The sequence below is a fragment of the Trachypithecus francoisi genome, unplaced genomic scaffold, assembly GCF_009764315.1.
Source record: "Trachypithecus francoisi isolate TF-2019V2 unplaced genomic scaffold, Tfra_2.0 Lachesis_group4, whole genome shotgun sequence".
NCBI lineage: Eukaryota > Metazoa > Chordata > Mammalia > Primates > Cercopithecidae > Trachypithecus > Trachypithecus francoisi.
The window spans coordinates 103,728,965-103,752,466 of NW_022681469.1; the positions used below are offsets into that span (position 1 = coordinate 103,728,965).

At 54.5% G+C, this 23,502-nt stretch overlaps 1 pseudogene; it reads left to right on the plus strand.

The window, feature by feature from the left end:
• The first annotated feature begins 383 nt into the window (after positions 1 to 383).
• LOC117072183 lies at positions 384 to 15,146 on the plus strand (annotated as a pseudogene).
• The last annotated feature ends 8,356 nt before the right edge of the window (positions 15,147 to 23,502 follow it).

Genomic DNA, 23,502 nt, shown 5'->3' on the forward strand with positions numbered 1-23,502 from the left:
AGGAGGCCTGGGAAGCCAGTGGGGAAGGGAAGGCTGTAGTAGGTTTAGCCTCGGGGAGGGGGTGGTTCCACCCTCTGCCAAAGTCCCTGGAGCAAAGGCACGTGGCTCTCCAGCTGCCCCAGAGGCCAGGGTAGTGACTGGGAGGGGCTGTATGCCTCTGCTGGGTGGGGGAGATTTCTTAGCTAATCTAGTGAAGTCAAGTCAGACATTTGCCTCTAAATCATATTTATTAATTTTTTAATTCCAAGGCTTTACAGATGAATAAGGAGACAGTTTGTATTGAAAATAGTTTTTACATGTGAGCTTGAAAAAGAGAGTCTGTTTAAATCTAGTTTTTTCCTTCCCTGTAATGCCTCTTTTCATCCCAGATTTTCCAACACGAAATGCGCTTGTTTGCTCACCTCTGGGAGCGGGCTTTGGCTAGGAATCCACCAAAGACAGCAGGTGCCAGTGGACTGCTTGAGCAGTCTGGCCTTTGTTAACCCTTTAGGAACTGTGGGCTTCAGGTTTTCAGACCATCCAAGGTGAAGGTGGCCACAGGGGCCTGAAAGCTTTCCCATCCTTCCTGCAGGGATGGTCCGTTTTCCTGCATGGAGCTTGGTACCTGGGTACAATACCCCTGTCCTGTGCCGTCGGTGGCTTTACCAATTTTGCATAGCAGCTTTTGAGCTGATCCATAGCTCTGATTGGCTGTTGAGGATTTCATGGATTCCTGTACCCCACCGGGGGCCCAATATGCTGACAGAAGTTACATTTGTAGTTGTAGTGCTCCATACACATGGGTCCAGTTAGAAGGCTTTGATTCTTTCTAAAGGGAAAGGCATCTCTGAGGGATCGCTGAGCTGACATAGTCTCCTAAAACCATGCTGTCAGGTGGGCGACAAAGCAGGACAGGAGGGTGATTTCGTAGGAGAGTCAGGCCACAGGCCTACGTGTTCTCTCTGTCCCCATAGTGCCAGAGTTCCTACGTGCTCCAGGCCCCGGGTTTGCATTGCACATAATTCTCCAGGGCTCATGGCAAGCTGCACCAGGGACACAGAGGGCGGGGATGTGGGGACCCTGCCCCCAGTGGACCAAGGACTCACTGCTGGACTCTAATCTGTCTAGGTATTTTTGTGACTTGTAGAAATACTGCCACCTTGCCTGGGCCTGGAGCCACAGGAGACCCTTCCGAAGGTGAGGAATGTTCTAGAACAATACAAAGCCTGCCCAGACTGCCCCCAGGAGCCAGCGTCCTGGGGTCTCTGTGCGGCATCCAGCAACGTGAGCTTGTAGGACCCCAAGGAGCCCTCCTTCTGCTTGGAATCTGAAGACGACTGGGAGGATCCAGAGGCCCTGATTTCACGGCTGCTGTTCCTGAACACCTCCGGATACAAGGCCAGCTTCCGTGGCCTGTACAACGTGGCGCTGCCATGGCTGAGCGGCATGTTCTGCAGCTTTAGCGACGAGGAGGAGCTGACTGGGCACCTGGCACAGGCCCGAGGGGCGGCCAAGAAAGCTGGCCTCCTCATGGCCCTGGCCAGGCTCTGCTTCCTCCTGGGGCGGCTGTGCTGCAGGAGGCTCAAGCTGTCCCAGGCCCGGGTGTACTTTGAGGAAACACTGGGGACCCTGGAGGGCAGCTTCGGGGACCTGTTCCAGGTGGTGCCTGTGTACGCCAACCTGACCAGCATTTACTGGAAGCAGAACCGGGAGAACTGTACACAGGTGGTTCCCAAAGCCATGGCCCTGCTCCTGGGAATGCCCGGCCACATCTGCAGCACCTAAGCGGACGGGGAGCTCCTGCCGCTGTCGCTTCAGTGGGCAGTGGGTGGCCAGAGCCTGCAGGCCGAGGCCCAGGCCTTCCTGCTGGCCAGGCACCACGTGCACCTCAAGCAGCCCGAGGAGGCCCTGTCCTTCCTAGAGTAGCTGTTGCTTTTGCACAGGGACTCGGGAGCCCCAGACGCTGAGTGGCTCTCAGACTGCTTTCTGCTCCTGGCTGACATCTAGAGCCGCAAGTGCCTGCCCCACCTGGTGCTGAGCTGTGTCAAGGTGGCCTCACTGAGGAGCACGAACCTGGTGCTCCAGAACGCCCTCCAGCCCCACAGCCTCCCCACCCAGACTTCCCACTACCTCAGGCGAGCACTGGCCTCCCTAACCCCGGGCACAGGCCAGGCTCTGCGTGGCCTTCTCCACGACAGCCTGGCCCAGCCATACAGCCACCATGGCTACCACGGCCCGGCCATCACCTTCATGACGCAGGCGGTGGAAGCCAGTGCTGTTGCCGGAGTCCTTGCCATCGTGGACACCCTGGTGGCCCTGGCCTGGCTGCATGTGCTTCATGGGCAGAGCCTGGTGGCCTTGAACATCCTGCAGTCTGTCCAGGATGCAGTGGTGGCCAGCGAGCACCAGGAAGGTGTGATTGCCAACATGGTGGCCGTGGCTCTGAAGAGGACGGGCCGGACCAGGCAGGCAGCTGAGGGCTACTACCGCGCCCTATGGGTGGTTTGGGACCTGGGCCAGTGGAGGAACCAGGCAGTGGTGCTGGCCAACTTCGGGACCCTGTGCCTGCACACGGGTGCCAGCAGGCTGGCCCAGCACTACCTTCTGGAGGCCGCGCGTCTGTTCTTGAGGCTTCCCTGTTTGGAGTGTGGCCGGGACTTCACCCACATACTCCTGCAGCTGTGTCACCTCTGCACCCGCCAGGGCCCGGCCCAGCAGTGCAAGGGCTACTGTGAGTGGGCCCTTCTGGTCACCGTGGAGATGGACCACGTGGAGAGTGAGTGCCCTAGTTCCTCCTGTGCGCCTTCTGGGACCACTCGGGTCAGGGCTCACCTGGGGTTTGTGATTTGGAAACAAGTGGTGGTTTTTCCACCATCGAAAGTGCTGAGTCATGGCCAGCAGCAGATGTTGGCAAGCGCCCTGGAGACAGGCGGTTCCCATGCAGAGCCAGGCCCTCTGTGCCCTACTGGGGCAGCCAGCTCTTTCCTGTTTGCTCAGGGACCATCCTGCCTTGAGCACAGAAAGTCCTGCGTGCTGGGAATCCCTGGCCATAACCCTGGGATCAAGGCAGGCTCTGCTGAGTTGGGACTTGGGGCCCCTCCATGAGCCAGGCCCTGAACGCCAATTCTTGTGCCTGTGTTATCTGCTTGGTATCTCAGCAGCCCTGTGCACCTGTCATCCCACTTCACAGAGGACACGGGGTGAGTGATTGCCCAAAGCCACAGAGCAGTTCTTGCAAAAGCAGCTCGTGCAGAGTGTGCCAGGCCCCACCCACAAATGGAGCTTGTGGGGTCCTCAGGAAGCAGGTGCTGAGCGTGGGAACGTGAGCTTCAGGCCAGAGAAGCCACAAAAGGGTGAGTGGCGTGATGGCGGGGCAGCACTTGGCCCCAGGTTAGGGAAGCCTCTTTAGTCTGGGACCAGAGGGTTGAGAGGATTTAGTCAAGTAATAGGTGTGGATGAGGGGGCTGGTGGTGGGGGAGGGGCTGGCGGTGTAGCCTGTGTGAGGCCCAGGGGGAGCAAGTGGGGGTGAGCAAGTGGGGGTGAGTGAGCGGGGATGAGTGGGTTGTGAGCGGGGGTGAGTGAGTGGTGGTGAGTGAGCGGGGGTGTGAGCGGGGATAAGTGGGGTGTGAGCGGGGGTGAGTGAGCAGGGCTCATACAGGGAGGTGCAGAGTTGGGAGTGGGTGGGTTGGGTGCTGGACGGTGAGAAGCTCTTCTGGAGAGCTAAGCAGGGCCTGGGGCCTCAGGCTGTGGCTTGGCCTTTTCCCCAAGAGCACTGGGGAGCCATGGAGTGCTGTCGAACAGTCACTGCACACTGAGCAGTAAACGGACAGTAGGTGGGCAGGGCTGTCCAAAATCTAGGCCGCAGAGAATAGATTAGGAATTTGAGTCCAGGGAAATGGCTGAGACAAGGGATACTGTTGAGTCCCCTCTGCCTTGCAGCGCTTTGTCATGGCACAGTGAGATCACTCAGAGGTGCCTCCTGTGGCCTGGACCAGAGCCCCAGGGGCTGTGGCCAAATCTGCCCATTTCCCAGCACAGGCCTGGCACCCACTCCTGGCCCTAGGAGGGATGAGATTTTGGAAAGGACCGTGTGAAGGGGCCCCGGTCCCACACATCTGCCCAAGGAGGGGTGGGGGGTTCATACCCAGGCTTCTTCCCCAGGGGCATTCTCTGACTGGAAGGAGACCCTCCAGGAGCCCAGCGCCCCAGCCCCCACTGCAGCTTCCGGTGGCTCCTGGCATAATAGCCTGTGACACCTCCTCCTACGAGGCCCTCCCCAGGGTGCTGGGGGATTCAGACTTGGAAATGCAGGCCAGGGAATAGAGATCATGCGTCCCTGTCTCCCTAACCTGCGCTGAATGGTTGAGGAGACCGAGGGTGGGGTTGATACCCCACATGCTTACTTGGGGTCATTTTTGAGTCACTTTCGGTAGTTTGTGTCCTTCTAGGAGTTTGGCTGTTGTGTCTAGATGGTCTGATTTGTTGGTGTACAATTGTTCATAGTGTTTTCATGGAATCTTTTTATTTCTGTCAGGTCGGCAATAATGTTTCCTCTTTCATTTCTGATTTTAGAAACTTGGGTTTGTAATTGTTTATTTATTTATTTTTATTAGAGATGGGGTCTCATCATGTTCCCCCAGGCTGGTCTTGAATGCTGGCCTCAGTGATCCTTCTACCTCGGCCTCTCAAAGCGCTGGGATGACAGGTGTGAGCCATGGTGCTCAGTCTCTGATTGGAGTCATTTGTGTCCCATCTTTCTTTTCTTGGTCAGTCGGGTGAAAGACTTGTCAATTTTGTTATTATTTTCAAAAAACCCACTTTTGGTTCTGTTGACTATCTCTTTTGTTTTTCCATTCTCTGTATTTTTACTTCCCATTCCACTCTCACATTTATCATTTTCTTCCTTTTATTCACTTGGGTTTAGTTCATTTTCTAGTTTCTCAAGGTGGAAGGTTAGGTTTCTGATTTGAGATTTTTCTTCTTTCTTTGAATGTAGACATTTACAGTTATAAATTTCCCTTTCAGCACTGCCTTAGCTGCATCTTGGAGTTTTTGATACACTGTGCTTTTTTTTTTTTTTTTTTTTTTTAGGTTTTGCTCCATTGTCCAGGCTGGGGTGCAGTGGTGCAATCTTGGCTCACTGCAACTTCTACCCAGGTTCAAGCCATTCTCATGCCTCAGCTTCCTGAGTAGCTGGGATTACAGACGTGCACCACCACACCCGACTAATTTTTGTATTTTTTTTTATAGAGACGAGGTTTCACCATTTTTCCCAGGCTGATCTCAAACTCCTGGACTCAAGCGATCCTCCCGAATTCGCCTCCCACCGTGCTGGCCCGGGCTGTGCATTTGTTTGCATTCTTCTCAAATTAGTTTTCAGTTTCCCTGATGGTCTCTTCTTTGACTCACTGGTTGTTTAGGAGTGTGTAATTTCCACATATTTTTGAATTTCTCACGTTTCCTTCACTCTTGATTTCCAGTTTCATGCCAGTACAGCTGAAGAACACCTCTGCTTTGGTCTCAGTCCTTCTCCATTCACTGAGGCTCGTTTTGTGGCCTGGCACATGGTCTGTCATTGGGAATGTCCCATAGGCACTCGAGGGTACTGTGTATTCAGCTGTCGTTGGGGGGCGTGTGTGACAGATGTCCATTCAGCGTACCTGGTTTCCGGTGTTAATATTCGGAATGTTTCTGACACTAGAAAATCAGAAGCTTTCCACTGTTCCCAGCATCGTGGCTTTGGGAGAGGCCAGTGAGCCTATGGCTTTGGAGCCTGGTTGCATGAGAGCAGCATATGTGGGAACACCAGGGGCTGGCTTTGAACCCCATTCCCCCAACATGATGCCATGTGTGGCAGACGTGACGCTTGGCTTTGTTCTCTCAGGGTTCCATCTGCGACAGGGGCTACTTGTGCCCCTGGCCTCATCAGCTCAGGCTGAAGGCGGCCCTGGTCCTCGCCAGAGGGACTTTGTGAAGCAGAAATAGATGGCCTGGTGCAGGGTCTGAGCCTGGTCAGGACTTCGGCCCTGGGAGTTGTAAAGAAGGCTGGCCTCTACCATGAACATCTGCACCAAGCTGTGCCCACGTCACGGTGTGCTCGGTGTCTGCCCTTGTACAGGTACATGGCCTGTCTGAGCTCAGGCTTCCCGCCTATGGGGCCCAGATTCACAGAGGTGTGAAAGAGACAAGCACACCGCAGGGGCCTCCGAGCCCAACCAGCCTCGCTTCGATGCTGGGAGGCTGACATCTTCCATTTTGTCTTCTGCCCAGGCCAGCTGTGGACAGTCCAGCAGCTGTGCTACTTCTACAGCGTCGTCATGCCCAGCGAGGCCCAGTGTGTCATCTACCACGAGTTCCAGCTCTCCTTGGCCCGCAAGGTGACCGACAAGGTGCTGGAGGGGGCAGCTCCTGGAGACCATCAGTCAGCTCTACCTGTCCCTGGGCACCGAGCGGTGAGGGCTGGCTTTGCAGTGGTGGGGGTGTGGAGGGGGACAAGGGGGTTGGGGGGCAGGGCAGGGAGAGGGCACAGGAAAGCTGGCCCAGGGCCCCATCAGCCCCTTTCCTTTGGATCATTTGGTTCCTTGGCATCAGATACTTTGAGCTGGTGGGTCTGGGGTCGTCCCAGGGCTGCTGCTGGCTCGTGAGTCCCAGCTTGAGCCTCGCTTTTTGGGTCAAAGGTCATCTCAACCCCAGCAGAGGCAGTATGTGCACTCTGGGCTGTTCTTCCTACTATGGTGGCTTTTGTCATCTGACCTCTGCCTGCCCAGAGTCTTCACTCCTGGCCTTCATCTGTCCCCTTAAATGTGACCACAGCAGCCACCTGTGGCTTCTCTCCCACAGAAGACAGAGCCAACTGTGTCACCTGCTTCCCTGGGGCAGGGTTTCAAGGTCTCACGTCCCATATGTGGCCCACTCGCCTTCCCCCGAGCATCCTGACCTGGTGGGGTAACCATGGCCCTGGCCACCCCACCCACAGTGCCTGGTTACATTGCTGCAATCACAGCCCCTCGAGTTTCGGACTTACTGAGAGAGCAGGGAAGGAGCCAGATTCCATAGCGACCCGGGAGACTGGCTCCAGTCTTGGCCTCAGGTTCACAGAAGGAAAATGGGCCAGTGTGCTAGAGCCATGCTTCTCAAAGTGTAGTCCCTGGACCAGCAGAGCAGCATCTATATCACCTAGGAGCTTGTGGCAAGTGGGAGTTCTGGGGCCTGCCCCAAGCCTGTGGAGCCGGAAGCTCTGTGGGCAGGGCCAGCAAGCTATACAGACAGGCCTCCGAGTGACTGTGATGCCTTCACACCTTGAGAACCATCGGCCTAGATAGCCTCTGAACACTAACGGCTCCTGGTGTGTCTGGAGAAGACACAGGCCATGTCTGGGAGGCAGGGGAGATGGACTAGCACACTCCTCCTGCCACAGGGCAGCATGATGCTCGATTCCCTCAGAAGGATGTCCTTCATCTTTTCCATGCCATGTGTGTTCACCCTGGCCCTCCCAGCAGCCTGGGAAGGGCAGAACACTGCACACACAAGAGGGCCGTTCCCAGTCCTCACATGCTAGATTCATCTGTCACCAGACCCACGGGAGGAGGCAGACTGGTTCTAGGAGGATGAGAGCCCTTGTTCTGAAACCTGTGTCTGATTTCAGGGCCTACAGATCCACTCTGGACTACACCAAACGAAGTCTGGGGATTTTCATTGACCTCCAGAAGAAAGAGGAGGCGCATGCCTGGCTGCAAGCAGGGAAGATCTACTACATCCTGCGGCAGAGCAAGCTGGTGGACCTGTACATCCAGGTGAGTGGCAAGGGATGCAGGAGGGCCTCTGTGCTGTTCACTCTCTGTCCATCCATCCATCCGTTCATCCTTCCATCCATCTATCCATCATCCATCCATCTGTCCTTTCATCCATCCATCCATCCTTCATCCATCCTTTTATCATCCATCTATACACCCGTCTATCCATCCATTCTCCTGTCCATCCACCCATCCATTCATCCTTCCATCATCTGTTTACCTGTTCATCCTTCCATCCATCCATTCTTCCATCATCTTCCCATACACCTGTGGGTCCTTCCATCCATCCATCCATCCACCCATTCACCTGTTCATCTTGCCACCCATCCATCCACTCACCTGTCCATCCATCCATTCACCTTTTCATCCATCCATTCACCTGTTCGTCCATCCATCCATCCTTCCGTCTATCTTTCCATCATCCATCCAACTGTTCATCCTTCTATTGATCCATCAGGTCACCTCTTCATCCATCCATTCACCTGTCTGTCCATCCATCCATCTATCTTTCCATCCATCTTTCCATTATCCAGCCATTCAGCTGTTCATCCTTCTATCCATCCAACCATCTTCCATCCATCCATGATCCATCCATTCACCTGTCCATCCATCCATCCTTTTATCATCCATCCATTCACCTGTTCATCCATCCCTCCATCCATTCTTCCATCCATCCTTTCATCATCCATTCATTCACCTGTTTATTCTTCCATGCATCCATCATCCATTCATCCTTCCATCATTCATCCACTCGCCTCCTCGTCCTTCCATCCATCCATCCTTTTATCATCCTTCCATTCATCCATCCATCATTCATCCATCCTTCCATCATCCATCCACTGACCTCCTATTCATCCATCCATCCATCCATCTCTCCATCCACCCACTTATCCATCCATCCATCATCCATCCATCTGTCCATTCATCTATCCATTCACCCGTTCCTTCCATCATTCATCCATCCATCCATCCATTTAACCATTCATCCATGTATCCTTATATCCATCCCTCCATCCATCATTCATCTATCCACCCACCAATCTACCTATTAATCCATCCCTCCATTCATCTATCTGTTTATCCATACATTGGTCTATCCACCATCTATCCATCCATATGTACATACATTTTCTACCCACCATACATATAGACATACACACATCATTCAACCACCCACCCACCCATCCGTCCATCATCCATCCATTAGCATTCATCTATCCACACACCCATCCATCCATCCATGTCTACCCTTGCTCATCCATTCATCCATCCATCCACTCATTCCTAAGCCACTGCTGAGTAACTGTTGTGTGCCTTTTCCCTCCCTCCAACTGATTCCCTCACATCCTCCCCCAGTGGCCAGCATCTTCTCCCTGAGGGCAGAGGCGTGGCCCCTCACAGTGCCTAGCACCTGCTGGTATACAGCTCATGCTCAAAGAATGTGACCACTCAGTTAACACACAGAAGAACTTGCTCCAAGCGACGCGTGGCACATCTCCTTACAAAATGAATCTATCATAGCGGCTGTTTTCAGAGGCTTTCCCAAACACAGTGTGATCTGGAACAAATTGTGAAGCCCACGAGCCTGGTGAAGCTTTCACTATTGAGCACCTGCTGCATACCTCCTTGAGCTGAGGAGAAGGATCAAGAGCTCATGGCCAAGAGGGGACCAGGCCCACCCACAAACACTGTTGATGTGCGGCCGTGAGCTGCGGCAGGGATGTGGCAACGCAGAAAGGAACCAGGGGATGGGCTGCCAGCACTCTGGGGGCCACGGAGACTGTTTGAGTGCGGGGGGTGGGCTAGGGCTATCCCTGGTGGTAGGATTCACAGGTGTCGGGCTCCTGGGCTGCAGCTGCTCAGTCACCTCCTGGTACTCAAGTGCATGAGTTCATTGTCCTCATGCCAGTGGTGGGGCAGCCCTAATGCACAGGTCTGAAAAATGCTCAGGTGTACCTGCAGTGTGAGGAAGGAGGCTGGCAAAGGTGGGTGTGGCCACCTCACCAGGTGTGGGTCTTGAGGGAACTACTTCTCCTTTCAGGTGGCACGGAATGTGGTCCTGTACACAGGCGACTCCAACCTGGGGCTGGAGCCGTTTGAGGCAGCTGGAGACATCTTCTTCAATGAGGCCTGGGAGCGGGAGAAAGCCATGTCCTTCTACCGGGTGAGCTGGCCTGTGCGCTGATGTGGGTGGGCCTCAGGGGGGCACCTGGAGGGCTGAGGCACAGGTGTGGCAGGGCAAAGGCCTCCCACCTGGAGGCAAGGCCACCCATGCACATGCTTCGTTTCCCAGTGGTCTCACCGGGAATGATATTGACTGTGCCCCTGCCCGGGAGAAACGCCTGGGCCGTGGACGTGGCAATGGCTCTACCCTTGCCTAGTTGTCTCATCGGGCATCACATTGACTGTGCCCCTGCCCGGGACAAATGCTCGGGTCTGGACATGACAGTGGCTCTACACTTGCACCTGATGATCTTAAGCAACCATGAGTGGGAAGTCCTGTCCCCATCTTCCAGATGAGGAAGCTGAGGCTCAGAGAGGCATAGGGACATGTCAAAGGACACACAGCATGTCAGTGGGAGGGCCAGGGCCCAAGTCTGCCTGCACCCCGAAGCGGGGATGGCTTCTCCCTTCCTCTGAGCTCACGGTGTGGCTCAGCCGTGGGCACAGATAAATGTGTTTTTAGAGCAGAGAGGAGTGCTGGCTCCCCCCCCCCCGGTCAGACCCCCGGTGCCCAGGTGGGAGAGGCTGGTCTGAGGCTGCCGGGTGTAGCTAGATGGGCCTCAGGTGACTCTTCAACCCCCAACTTGGATGTCTGAACCATGCGTTATCCCAGAGCACAGAGCTCTGCGGACGTGCAGGGGTAACTGGGGCGTGGGATGCTCCAAGCACATGTTTGAGCTCTGAGGAAGGCGCTGGGCAAGGTGGGTGCTGCGGAAAACCTGACCGCACCTACTTGTGTGGTAGGACCGGGCCCTGCCCCTGGCAGTGACTATGGGCAACCGCAAGGCGGAGCCGCAGCTGCAGCTGTGCAACAAGCTGGTGGCACTGCTGGCCACGCTGGAGGAGACCCAGGAGGGCTTGGAGGTTGCCCACATGGCCCTGGCACTCAGCATCACTCTGGATAAGTCCCCTGAGTCCCCGCCCTGCCAGGATCCACACTTTGCCAGAGCCCAGCCTCCAGTCTGTAGGGCAGGAGCTGAAACAGCTGCTGGATTTTCCTGGTCTCCTGTCCAGGCAGGCAGATCTGCCCAGCTGGCTTCCCTGTCTGGCCGTGCAGCACAGCCTGAGGTCTCTCACGCAGTGCTGAGCTCTGCTTCCTCTGTCTCTTCCCGCTGCTGACCACAAGGGCTGCCCAGTGTGCCCTCTGCCTTCCAGATATGCCAGGCATCTCGGTCCCTGTATGTGCCAGGCCGAGTGGCACATTCCCTTTGTCTTGTGCTCTTCCCACCCTCATCAACCACACGGCTCTCTGGCTGATGAAATCCCAGTTCTCCTTCCAGCAGCCTGCCTCTTAAGGGGGCATCCCCTGGTGCTGTGCCAGGTCGTCTGTCCTCCTCCAGAGACAGGGAACCCTGGGCAGGCCGCATGCCCCAACGCCTTGTGCCTTGGGGCGCAGTACAGAGTAGGTGTGCAGCTGTGTGGGAATGTATTGAATGCAGGCTCCACAGCACTCGCCCTGAAAAGGGGAGGACATCAGAGACAGCCTAGGTGGGTTTGTGCATCTGTGGGGGCACCTGGAGCTCAGGCATGCGGTGACTCCCCAAGGTAAGGGGCTCTGATCGTGACACACCAGGAGGAGTCGGATGTCACGTCTGTGGGCTGCATGGAGCCGGGGTGCCGGGAGCACCTGGACTGCATGGGTTTTGGACTCCCCTGGTTAAAACCAGTGAGCAAAGGCAGGCGGCTATGTGTAGGCACAGAGCTGGGCCATCCAAGTCGGACTTTGCCAAAGCCTCACAGTAGACAGGGGCAGGCCTTATTAGTTCTGCTTTGCAGATGGGAAAGTGAGTCTGGGAACCCAGAAGGGACTGGACAGAGCTGCCCAAGTGACCACAGGTGCCTGGAGGCAAGCCAGGTGCTGCCCGGGATCTGCATGCCTGCACCCTAGGGGACGGGAGCTGAATGAGCACGTGGCCTACCACCGGCTGGCCACCCTGAACCACCTGCTGGGCCATGGCAAGCTGACGGAGCACTTCTACCTCAAGGCCCTATAACTCTGCATCTCGCCGCTGGAGTTGGACGAGGAGACCCTCTACTACGTGAAGGTGTACCTGGTGCTCGGTGACATCTTCTACGACCTGAAGGCGGTGGGAAGGGGCAGGGCTCGGGGTGTTTCCAGCCCCCTTGGAGTGAGATCTCCACCCAGACCCCAGGGGCCTGGGATCCAGCATCCTTAGGAATGGCCCAGTGGCCTCCCTGGAGCTCTGCACGCGGCTGGAGGAGCCCGCAAGTTCGCAGATACAACCCAGCTCCCAAGCTGGCCAGGCCCCACCCTCAAGAACTCAGTCTCAGCCAAGGAGGCTGACACATGAGCGGGCAATGGTGGCCTCTGGGTAAAGAAGGGGGATGGTAGTCAGGGGGGCCCTCCTGGAGGTGGTGACACCAAACAGTCTTGACAGTCAAGTGTCAAGTTGCATTTAACAAAACAGGGTCGGGAGAAGGACATTTTGGAGGACGGCATCATCCTCATATTGAATCCACATTGCAAGATCCAACCCAAATCCCAGTGCCTCCTCTAGGAAGCCTGCCCAGGGTGCCAGCCTGCACTGAGCAACTCCTTCTGGAGTCCTGACACCTGGAATCTTCACATCACCTAGGAAGGGTGGGTGGGACCGGTGTCTTACCATCGGGTTCACAGACAGGGGAACCCCAGCTCACGGCAGGTGCAGTGGGGCCCCAGCCAGCCAGGCTGAGACCTTGCTGGGTCAGGTCTGTCTCGAGGGGAGGTGCTGTGCTCCCTCTGCCCCCAGCCCTGCAGGGGTGGAGAGCTGGGACTAGCAGAATCAGACCTGGGGTGTCTCCCCGCCTCTGCCCAGCAGGCACCCGCCCCTCCTCAGCATCGCACTGGCACCGTGTCAGTACTCCTTATGGGCTGAGGGGCCAGGATGCTCCAGTCCAGGGACCGAGATCTTGGGGGCCTTAGAACAACATGAGGAGCTGGGGTAGCCCTAATACCCCACCCCATCCCTCACCACAGGCCTGAGGCTGCCGGGAGGCCCCCGCCCAGTGCTGGCGACACCTGGTGGTCAGAAGCAGTCCCTGTGGCCTCCCAAGTCCCAGCCAGACAGGGAGGTGCCAGGTGTCAGGCCCAGGGGGACGCTGCTCACGCTCAGGGGCTCGCCTGGGACCCAGGGACGGGCCTCCCAGAAGAGGGCCTTTATCTCTCTTGGTCAAGCGTGCCGCCCACATCCGCCTGCCCAAGAGGACTGAAAGGGTCAAGTAGTACATGAGAGGCCAAAGTCCATGGTTGGGGTCGAGGGGCAGAGGACTCCTTCACCTCCTTCCCATGCACAGCCCTCTGGGCCTCATCGTGACGGTGCTGTCAGCCCAGGCCAGCTTCCCACAGGGAGGCCCCCTCGGAATTCCCCAAGGGCGCCTAAGGCCACACCCTCCTCCTTGTATAGGAGGCTCTGGACCGAGGGCCCAGAGAAGTGGGAGAGAAAGGGCTGGATGGTGCCTGAAAGGCTGGCAGAGAGGCAGGGGTAAATGGGCATCCTTGCCGATTGCCTCTAAAATGCGGTCCCCTTTAGTCTACACATGAGAGTGAGCCCTGGAATAGGGTGGATTAGGTGTGTCCTGGCTCAGCCTGCCACTCACTGGCTGCTGCACACACTACAGGCACATGGAAATGCACACGCAAATGCACACAGACACAGGCCCACACACACTCAGGCACACACACAGGCATGCACACAACCACGCACACGCAGAGACATGCTTTGGCTGGCTCCTTCCTGTTTAGTTAGGATGCCCCCACGCCTTCAGGATGCCCTTGCCTTCCACCCCCAGGTGAGTCACGGGCCTCCTGGGCCCCCCACAGGCTCCTGGACTTCCCTCTGCCACAGCGCAGGCCACCTTTGTGATCAGTGTTCAGTCCCAGGTCCCTCAGACTGGGAGCAAGGATTGTTAGGCTCAGCCATGCACCCAGCAGAGTCCAGTGTTCAGCTGGGCCGGGGGGCATTAGATGAGCGGCGGCGGTGACTCGGGGTCGTCTCACGTCCCCCTCGTGTGTGGGGCAGGGCAGTGAGGAATGGACTGCTGCATCTTGGACTTTGTCCTTGGCCCTGGGAGCCATCTTGAGATGGTAAAGAGGGACAGGCCAGGCTGGGTCTTAGAGAGGTCCCTTGGGTGTCCCCCATGTGGAGGAGGCGCCTGGGCAGAAGCTGACGGGGAGATGGGAGGGTCAAGGTGGAGGTCTGGGAGGCAGCATCCCAACCCGGATGGTGAGTTTGAGCCAAAGATGCATTGAAAATGGGAGTGGATGTCTGAGGAGTCACACTCCGTCAATATTTCAGGGAACATTGCCAGGGAGGACACCTGTGAGATGGTTTTGTACCTGGCCTGGCCGTGGAGGCCTGGAAATGGTCAGCATGGACAGGGGCCAGAGGGAAGCCTGGGTCACTCAACGCTGTGCCCTGCTGTGGCTTGGAGCCACGGGTCCTGCATGGAACTCTCTGAGCAGGCAGGATCTGCCCTGACCTCAGCCCATGGGGAAAGCAGCCACTGCCTGCAGAGAGGGTGGGACTGGGGCAAGAGGCTTGGGGTGAGTGGAGCATAGGGATAGTCAGGAAGGCTTCCAGGGGTTTCAGGGTTGTCCCCAACTCCTGCAGCTGAGACCACAGCAGTGTCACAGGCTTCGGGGCTCATGGGGTGGGCCAGCGTTGGCTGGACATGTGGAATGACCTGGAGACAGGAACAGCCTCTGGGAAGACAGGCTCCCAGTCCCCCTTTTGCTGAGCATGGCCTGTCCCCTTCAGGAACGGTTTGATGCAGCCGGGTACTACCATGGCACTGGCAGCCGCCGTGGACCTGGGCAGCAAGAAGGGCACAGCTGAAGACCTACACGCGGCTGGCCACCATCTCCCACAACTCCTCCTGGACCACGAGAAGTCGCTCTTCGTCTACCAGAAGGCCAGGACCTTCGCCACAGTGCTCAATGTCTGCAGGGTCAACCTGCCTCCTCTGCCACTCTGCGGGTGGGCCCCCTGGTTGGCCCCAGCCACCCTCGCTGAGGACAGCATCCGACGGAGTGGGTTTTGTGCAAGGAGGATGGTCTCCTGCCTCTCCTGGTGTCTCCTGTGGCTCATTTTCTGGGAAATGGAGGCATGAAAGCAGGGTTCAAATAGCAATAAATGCTTTTTTGCAATAACATACTGAAGTCCCCAGGGCATCCTTCCCTGTGTGCTTCCTGGGCTGTGTCTAGGGACCAGCTCCTTCCCTGGTGGCAGCCCTCTGTTCTTGGGGATGAGAAGGACCCTGAGTCCAACAGACCTGGGCCAGGTCACCATGAGCCTCGGTTTCCTTGGCGGCCAGAGGGGAGATGGTGGTAGAACTCCCTGGGCAGCTCCCTGCTCTCCCTGCTCAGAGCTTTTGCTGTAGGTCTCGTGCTGCCCTTGCCTTTATCCTTCAGGCCACTGTGCCCAGATGTAGGGCCTGCTAGTGCCCCTGTTCGCCATTGAAGAAACAGAGGCACAGAGAGGTTAGGTGTCTCGCCCACCGTCACACAGCAGGTAGGGGCGGAGACACAGAGCCCAGTACACTGACCACCACACCACCCTGCCAGCTTGCTGCCAGGAAGGTGTCCCCCATTAGGACCCAGGTCAGCTCCTGGACCTCTCTTGTGTCAGGAGAGCCACAGGCCAGTGAGGGTGGCCCCGGGGATCCCTCACTCAGTGTCCTCTGCTCCCAGACTTGGTTGACCCGAGCCTGGCCAGTCCCACCTCTGGCCACCGGTCAGCCCTGCGGGAAGTGAGATGCAGGGATCTCCGCCTGTGTAGACGCTGCTACCCAGTATTGAAAGCCTTATCTGGGTTGCCCCCTATGCCGTCCCCACAGGCCCCCTCCCCTTCCGGCCCCGGCCCTCATCCCAGTCCCTGGAATCTCTTGGCCCCAGGGAACACAGCTCACACAGTCTTTTCGCCAGTTTATGGCAAGCAAACCGAGGTTCAGAGACTGTGGGTGTCCCACGTGATTCTCACATACACTGCACTCCCAGGCCCCTCTTTTAAACACTTTAAATGAGGTGACTTTCACATCGCATGCAATTAACTATTTCAATGCGAATAATGTGGTGGCATTTGTGCACTCACAGTCCTGTGCAACCACTCACGCCATCTAGTTTCAAAACGTATTCTTCTTCCCAGAAGAAATCTGCCATCCTCACTAAGCTGTTACCCCTCTTGGTATCCCCCAAGCCCCTCGTTTATGGAAGGGGAAACTGAGGCCCAGAGAGAGACTTGTCAGTGGGTGGAGCTCTGATAATAAGGAATCAGGCACACATCTGCTGCTTCAGTCCTGGCTTGGTTTTCCACCCAGCAGAGGTGACAGAGCCAGGAGGTCTGGAGCGCCACAGGTGTCACTGGCTCAGTCCTGGGTGGTTTTTCCACCCAACAGAGGTGACAGAGTCAGGATGTTCTGGGACCCTTGCTTGCAGCCAGAGCCCTGCCCCGAGCTTCCTCACCAGGGGGCAGCAGAGAGCTTTCCGGCCGCGGGGCTGGCGGGAAGCAGGGGCAGAGCTGCTGACAAACCTCACGTGGGACCCAGATCGCTGTCTCTGGGTTGGGCTGGGAATTGGAGAGGAGCCCGCATGATTGGAAACGTGAAGACAGCACGGCCTGGCTGGAGGAGCGGGAAGTGCCGTCACGTTTACTGAGGACACAGATCTCCTGCCCGCTGGGACGGGCATGCAGCCACTCTTCTCGGGGTGGGGTCCGCAGGTCCGGGTTGCTCTCGGCCCCGACCTGCCTCAGAGTCCGGGGGGCTTTGGAACTGTGCCTCCCCATCTCCACCCACCCTGGCTGGTGCCATGAGGGGACTGGATCCTGGGATCCTGTTCCTGTTGGGCAGCAGAGACTGGGGGACCAGAGGAGATCATGGGTCTTCAAGCCCCACATTCAACCCCCAGCCCACCACACACAGTCTGGGTGTTCGTGGTGAGGGAGTTGATATCTCTGAGCCCTAGTTTTGTCACCACTAAAATGAGGCCGACATACTGGGGCAGAGTGCCAGCCCCAGGGCTAACAGAGGCCTGTTCCTACTGACAATACCGCTTACTCCTAGGAACAGCTTCAACAACCACACACTAGGGAACACTCAACCAGGCCAACTTGTCAGAGGCACGTGAGCCAGAGCGACTCCATCTTGAATGGGGGCTGGGTAAAGGGAGGCTGAGACCTGCTGGGCCGCATTCCTAGGTGGCTAGGCATTCTTAGTCACAGGATGAGATAGGAGGTCGGCACAAGATACAGCTCATAAAGACCTTGCTGATAAAGCAGGTTGCAGTAAAGAAGCCGGGCAAAGCCCACCAAACCCAAGATGGCCACGAGAGTGACCTGTGATTGTCCTCATGGCTCATTATGTGCTAATTATAATGCATCAGCTGCTACAAGACACTCCCACCAGCGCCAAGACAGTTTCCAGGTGCCATGGCAACATCTGGAGGTTCCCTACATGGTCTCAGAAGGGAGGGCAGAAACTCTCAGTTCTGGAATTGCCCACCCCTTTCCTGGAACACTCATGAATCGTCCAACCCTTGTTTAGCGTATGATCAAGAAATAACCATGAAAATGGGCAACCAGCAGTCTTTGGGGCCACTCTGCCTATGGAGCAGCCATTCTTTTTTTTTTTTTTTTTTTTTTTTTAGATGGAGTCTCGCTCTGTTGGCCGAACTGGAATGCAGTGGCGTGATCTTGGCTCACTACAACCTCCATCTCCTGGGTTCAAGCGATTCTCCTGCCTCAGCCTTCCTAGTAGCTGGGATTACAGGCACCTGCCACCACGCCAAGTTAATTTTTTGTATTTTAGTGGAGACAGGGTTTTGCCATGTTGGACCAGGCTGGTCTCGAACTTCTCACCTCAGGTGATCCACCTGCCTCGGCATCCCAAAGTTATAGGATTACAGGAGTGAGCCACTGCGCCCGGCCAGAGTAGCCGTTCTTTTATTCCTTTTCTTTCCTAATAAACTTGCTTTCACTTGATGGACTCGCCCCGAATTCTTTCTTCTGTGAGATCCAAGAAACCTCTCTTAGGGTCTGGATTGGAACCCCTTTCCAGTAACAAACTTGCTTAACCTCTGAGACCCTTCCTCTCTTCATCTGTAACCAAAGACAAAGCCTCCCCCGAGGTTCCAAAACTGTGGAGACAACGCATGGGAAACGAGGGGCACAGAGTTGGTGTGCAGAACCAATATCACATACTGGGTGTTAAGCCACTGTCATATTGGAAGTAATATCATGCTCTCCCCCACAAGTTATGAGGAACAATATCACAAGGGTGTGTGTACCTTCTCCGGTACTGGGAGTAGTATCATCATCTCTTCCTTTAGATGACAGGAACAATATCACAGTGTGGGTGTACACCTCGTGTGTTTTTGGAAGCAATGTCACTCTCTCCTTCTAGGTTTTATGATTCATATCACAGGCGGGGTGTACACCCCTTGTTATATTGAATGGAGTCTCATCCTCTTTCAACCTGTATCTTTAGAACAATATCCCATGGGGGTTGTATATCTCTTCAATATTGGTACTAAGACCATCTTCTCCTTTCCTGGATATAAGAAACAATATCACAGGAGGGGTGTAAACCCCTTGCAATGTTGGTAGTAATATCACCACTCCCATGTGTTTATTAAGGACAAAATCCCAGGGTGGCTGTACGGTTCCTACTTTATCGGAAGTAGTATCATCCATTCACCCCCTGGATATCAGGAACCATATCACAGAAGAGGTGTCCACCCCCTTCGATATTCTCAGCGATGTCATCTTCTTCCCGCCTGGATATTAGGTACGATACCGCAGGGTTGGGGGCGGTGTACACCCACTGCGATATCGAAAGTGAAATCAGCCTCTTTCCCGCTGGATATTAGGAACTATACCACAGGTGTGTGTGCACCTTCTAGGATATTGGGAGTACTATCAGCCTCCACCCCGCTGCATATTAGGAACAATATACAGGGGGCAGGGTAGTTACAACCCCTGCGATATTGAGAGAAATATTCTTCTCTTTCCCCTGTACATTAGGAACTACATCACAGGGGTCTGTACACCTTCTGTGATAATGAGATTCAGGTTATCCTCTCCCCCACTGAATGTCATAGAAGGGTGTACACCCCCTGTGATATGGCCAGTAATGTCATCGTCTCTATCTTTGGATACTAGGAACAACATCACAGAGTGTGTGACACTGCCCCACGATATTGGGCATAATGTTATCCTTTCTTCCCCTGGATATTAGGAATGATATCCTTGGTGGTGGGAGGTAGAGTACATTAAGAACAACATCACTGGGTGGGTGTACACTCCCTACGATATTGGGTGTAGTATCATCCTCTCTTTCCTAGGATATTAAGAACAATATCACATGAGTGGGGTACAACCACAGCCCCTGCATTATTGGGAGTAATAGCGTCTTCTCCCACTCTCGATATAAGAAAAAATATCCCAGGGTTTGCATACATCCCTTGCGATATTGGACAGTCATCATCTCCCAACGTGGATATTGGGGGTCGTGTCCCAGGGAGGTGTACACTTTCTTCGATATTGGGAGTAATATCATCCTTTCCCCTCAGGATCGTAGGCAAAATATCGAAGGGGTTTTACAACTCGTGCAATATGGGCAGTAATATCATCCTCTCCCCACCTGGAAGTTAGGAACTACATCCCGGGCGGCTGTACACTTCTTGCCATATTGGGAGTCTTATCATCCTCTCCCATCTTGGATATAAAGAAAAATATTACAAAGGAGGTGTACACTGGCTGAGATATTGAGATTAATATTATGCTCTCCCCTTCAGGATATTAGGAACAATATCGCAGGAGGTGTGTACAACCCTGTGATACTGGGAGTAATATCATCCTCTCCCCCTGAGTATAAGAAACATTATCACAGGAGGATGAACCCCTCCCCCAGTGATATTGGGAGTCATATCATGTTATTTGGAACAATAGCACAGTGGGCGTATAAAACCCCTGCCATATTGCCACTAGTATCATCGTCTCCCTCCCAGGATATAAGGAACAATATCACAAGGGGGTGTACACCCCTGCGATATTGGGGGTAATATCTTCCTCTCCCCGGCTGGCTATTAGTAATATCTTCCTCTCCCTGGCTGGATGTTAGGGAAAAAACACAGTGGAGGTCCACGCATCTTGCGATACTGAGAGTAATATCATCCTCTCACACCCTGGATAGAAGGAACAAGATGATCGAAAGTAAGTACACACACTGCGGTAGTTTCAATAATGTCATCCTCTAACCCTGGCTATTAGGAATAACATCACAGAGGAGTGTACACTTTCTACGACATGGGGAGTAATATCATCTTCTCCCCACTGGATATCAGGAACAAGTATATTAATTATTATTAATAAATAAAAATTAATAGTAATCACCGATATTAATAATGACAATCAAGATACTAAAGTTACACTGGTTAAAAATAATGATTAGTATTAATAATTAATATTAACATTCTTAATAATGATATCAACAATTAATGTTACTTAAATCAATACTGAGGGACGCTGGCAATAAAATGATATTGATAAATGACATTAATATTAAAAATTTTAGGCATCCATCATCATCTATATAAAATAATTATTAATAATTAAAGGTAAATTGATAGTATTATTGATAATTAAATTCGATTCTTGATGTTTAATAATTAATTATATCATTGTTCCCTGAGCACTACACTGAAGGTGTGCACCACTCTGTGAAAGAGGTCATAATTTCCAGAGGGTGAGATGATAATACCCACGATATCCTAAACAGGCTGTGAGTCCACCATGACTCCCAATAGCCAAGTGGGAGAGAGGGGGTGGCTATTGTCCCCCTCGGGGCGTTGCCTCACCCCCCTGCGAGTGGCTCCCATAGGCCAAGTGGTGGAGAGGACAATGGCAGTCCAAGAGGGAGATCTGTCAGCGCAGGTGCTGCTGCGTGCGAGGTCCAAGCAGAGCTCTAGCTCAACGAACCCAGTGTCCAGGCTGGGACCGTCACCAGCCGAGAGGAGTCGGGGCACTTCCCAGCAATGCCACAAGAGAACAACTCAGGACAAACCCAGTGTCCAGGCCCCCGGACCGTCACCAGCCCCGGCTTCCCCCAACTTCCAGAGAGGCGTAGCCAGCGATGGCCATGGGAAGTAACAACTCAGGCCCATCAGGGGCTTCCTCACTATGTGGGTGTTAGAAGTAGAGACAGAGATTCAGGTCTAGTGGCACAAACAGCGACGGACCCCATGGAAATGGGGGCGCCGCCCCTCCATCCCAACAGCCTGCATGGCTGCTCCATTCTGCTCCCATCACACATGTCCCCCCCCCCCCACGAAGCCCCTTCTCCTTTTCCCCACTGGATTCATCAAATCAAACCTCACTGTCCTTGACAAATGTACCATTAATTTACTTACCGAGCAGTTAAAAAGCACTCTTCCAGTTAACATGACACCCCTGCTATGATAGAACCACCTTAATTCAGACATGACGCAGAGGAACAGGGGGAGGAGGGGTCGAGGGCCGTCCTGGAATCGGCAGCTGTTTTCTGGGGAAAGCCTCCATCCCACCCGAGCCAGACACTTGTGCCACACTGTCCCCATGGTGTCTGAAAACTCCATGAAGACAGGGTCACTCTGACCCCTTCACACTCACAATGCTAAAGAGGAGCAGGTGTTCAGGAAAAGTCTCCTGCTAGTGCTGAAGACAGGAATAATTCCTCGTGGTGCCCAGAATGTCAGGAGAAAACAAGGCACTATGTGGACACCTTCCAGGTGAATTTTGGAATGACTCCACCGAATGCCAGTCATCCTTTTTCAGAACAAAAGAAAATACCAGAAAACATGTGTCGCCAGCAGAGAGATCGTCCCTTTGATGGCTTACAAACACACCTACGTTACACTGAATTTGTGTCAAGCCACCCTCTCTGTGCTAATGTAAACAGTCCCCTTTATTAACCGGTAGCCTTTTTCATCTGGTACTTTCTAACAAGCAAGATGGTCCTGTAACACTCAGGCATTGTTGAAAATGTCAAATGGAAGCCTAGAATCCTCTTCCGTGCAGCTTCACTGCAAAGTATTTTGATGTGAGCCAAATTGTGCTATTCCTACATCTCCATAGGAAACTCAAGGCTTCATCAAAGAAACGCAGCATGATTTCTGCTAGGCACAGAAATTGGTGGGGTGGGTATGGGGTTGAGGGAACATGACATAGAAAGCATACCCCGATAATCACCTGCATGAGAGCCGGCAAACTGGCCGGCAAACCCCGGCCGGCTCGGTCTCTGCACAATCACAGGCGTGAGGCCTGGAGGGCAGACACCTGGCACTGCTGACCACCCCAAGGTCGTGGCCTCTCCCCTTCTCTGCTGCTCATCAGTTCCAAGCTCTGGCAACACCGCCTGCTGCCCCCACTGCCTGATCGACTCTTCATGAAAAGCAAATGTTGCCAGGATAGCTTATGAGTACATTTGCCAGGAAAGCAGCTCCGATTGACGCTGAAACCCCGTTCTCACACCCCTGGCAGCTCCCTTGCCCTCGATGTGTACATGTTTGCAGCTCTGACCTTGCTCAGTGTCCACACAGGCTCTGTCTCCTGGAGAGCCGAACGCAGACTCAATGTTGAGTCAGAAATACACAAAGAGGGTGACGGTTACGAACTGCCTGCCTGCCCCCCCAAAACACAGGTTGAAATCCTCACCCTCAATGTGATGCTGTCAGGTGGTCTTTGGGAGGTGATGAGTTCCCGAGGCTGGAGACCCTTGAATGGGATTTGTGTCTCAGAAAAAGGCCCAGCAAATCCCTCACCCTCCCATTGTGTCAGGGCCAGAGAGAAGGTGTGTGCCAACCAGGAAGGAGCCCACACCAGAACCCACCGTGCGGCACCCTGATGCTGCCTTCCAGCCTCTAGAACTGTGAGAAACAAATTCCTGTTGTTCATAAGCCACTCAGTCAATGGTGTTTCGTTACAGCAGCCTGAGCTGTCTGAGATGACGATGCTCACCGTCCTACAGAAACGGCTACTCCCCTCTCCCAGAAAGAGGGGTTTAATTAAAATCCCTGTCTCTCCTCACGGCCACCAGAGATCTCACTCCCCCACCCTGTAAGCCAGCAGTTGCTAGGATTAAAGGAAATGGAGGATCATTTTAGACCAGCCCCTCCATGTCGGTCTGAAGCCTGTAACTTTGCCCACTTCCACGGTGGCCGCATCACCGCATTGCCCATGTCAGCTCTGTGTCTGCACTGGGTCCCAGACTCTGCACAGACTCCTCTAGCTGCCATCCAGCACAGCCATTTCCCCTTCTGCTTTGCAGGTTGTCCTTCGATATCGAAACCCCACCGTTCTGCAACCCAAGACCTTCCGATCCAGGCATTCGGGGTGAGCTTAGCTATGTACTGGAGTCCTTGACTCAGGTAACCCAGGCCCAAGGCGTTGGCACCAACGATCTACTGGCTGTAGGGTCTGCACAGCCACTAGCTGCCCCTGCCACACCAGGGCCGGGGAGGGGAGGCAGAGGAACC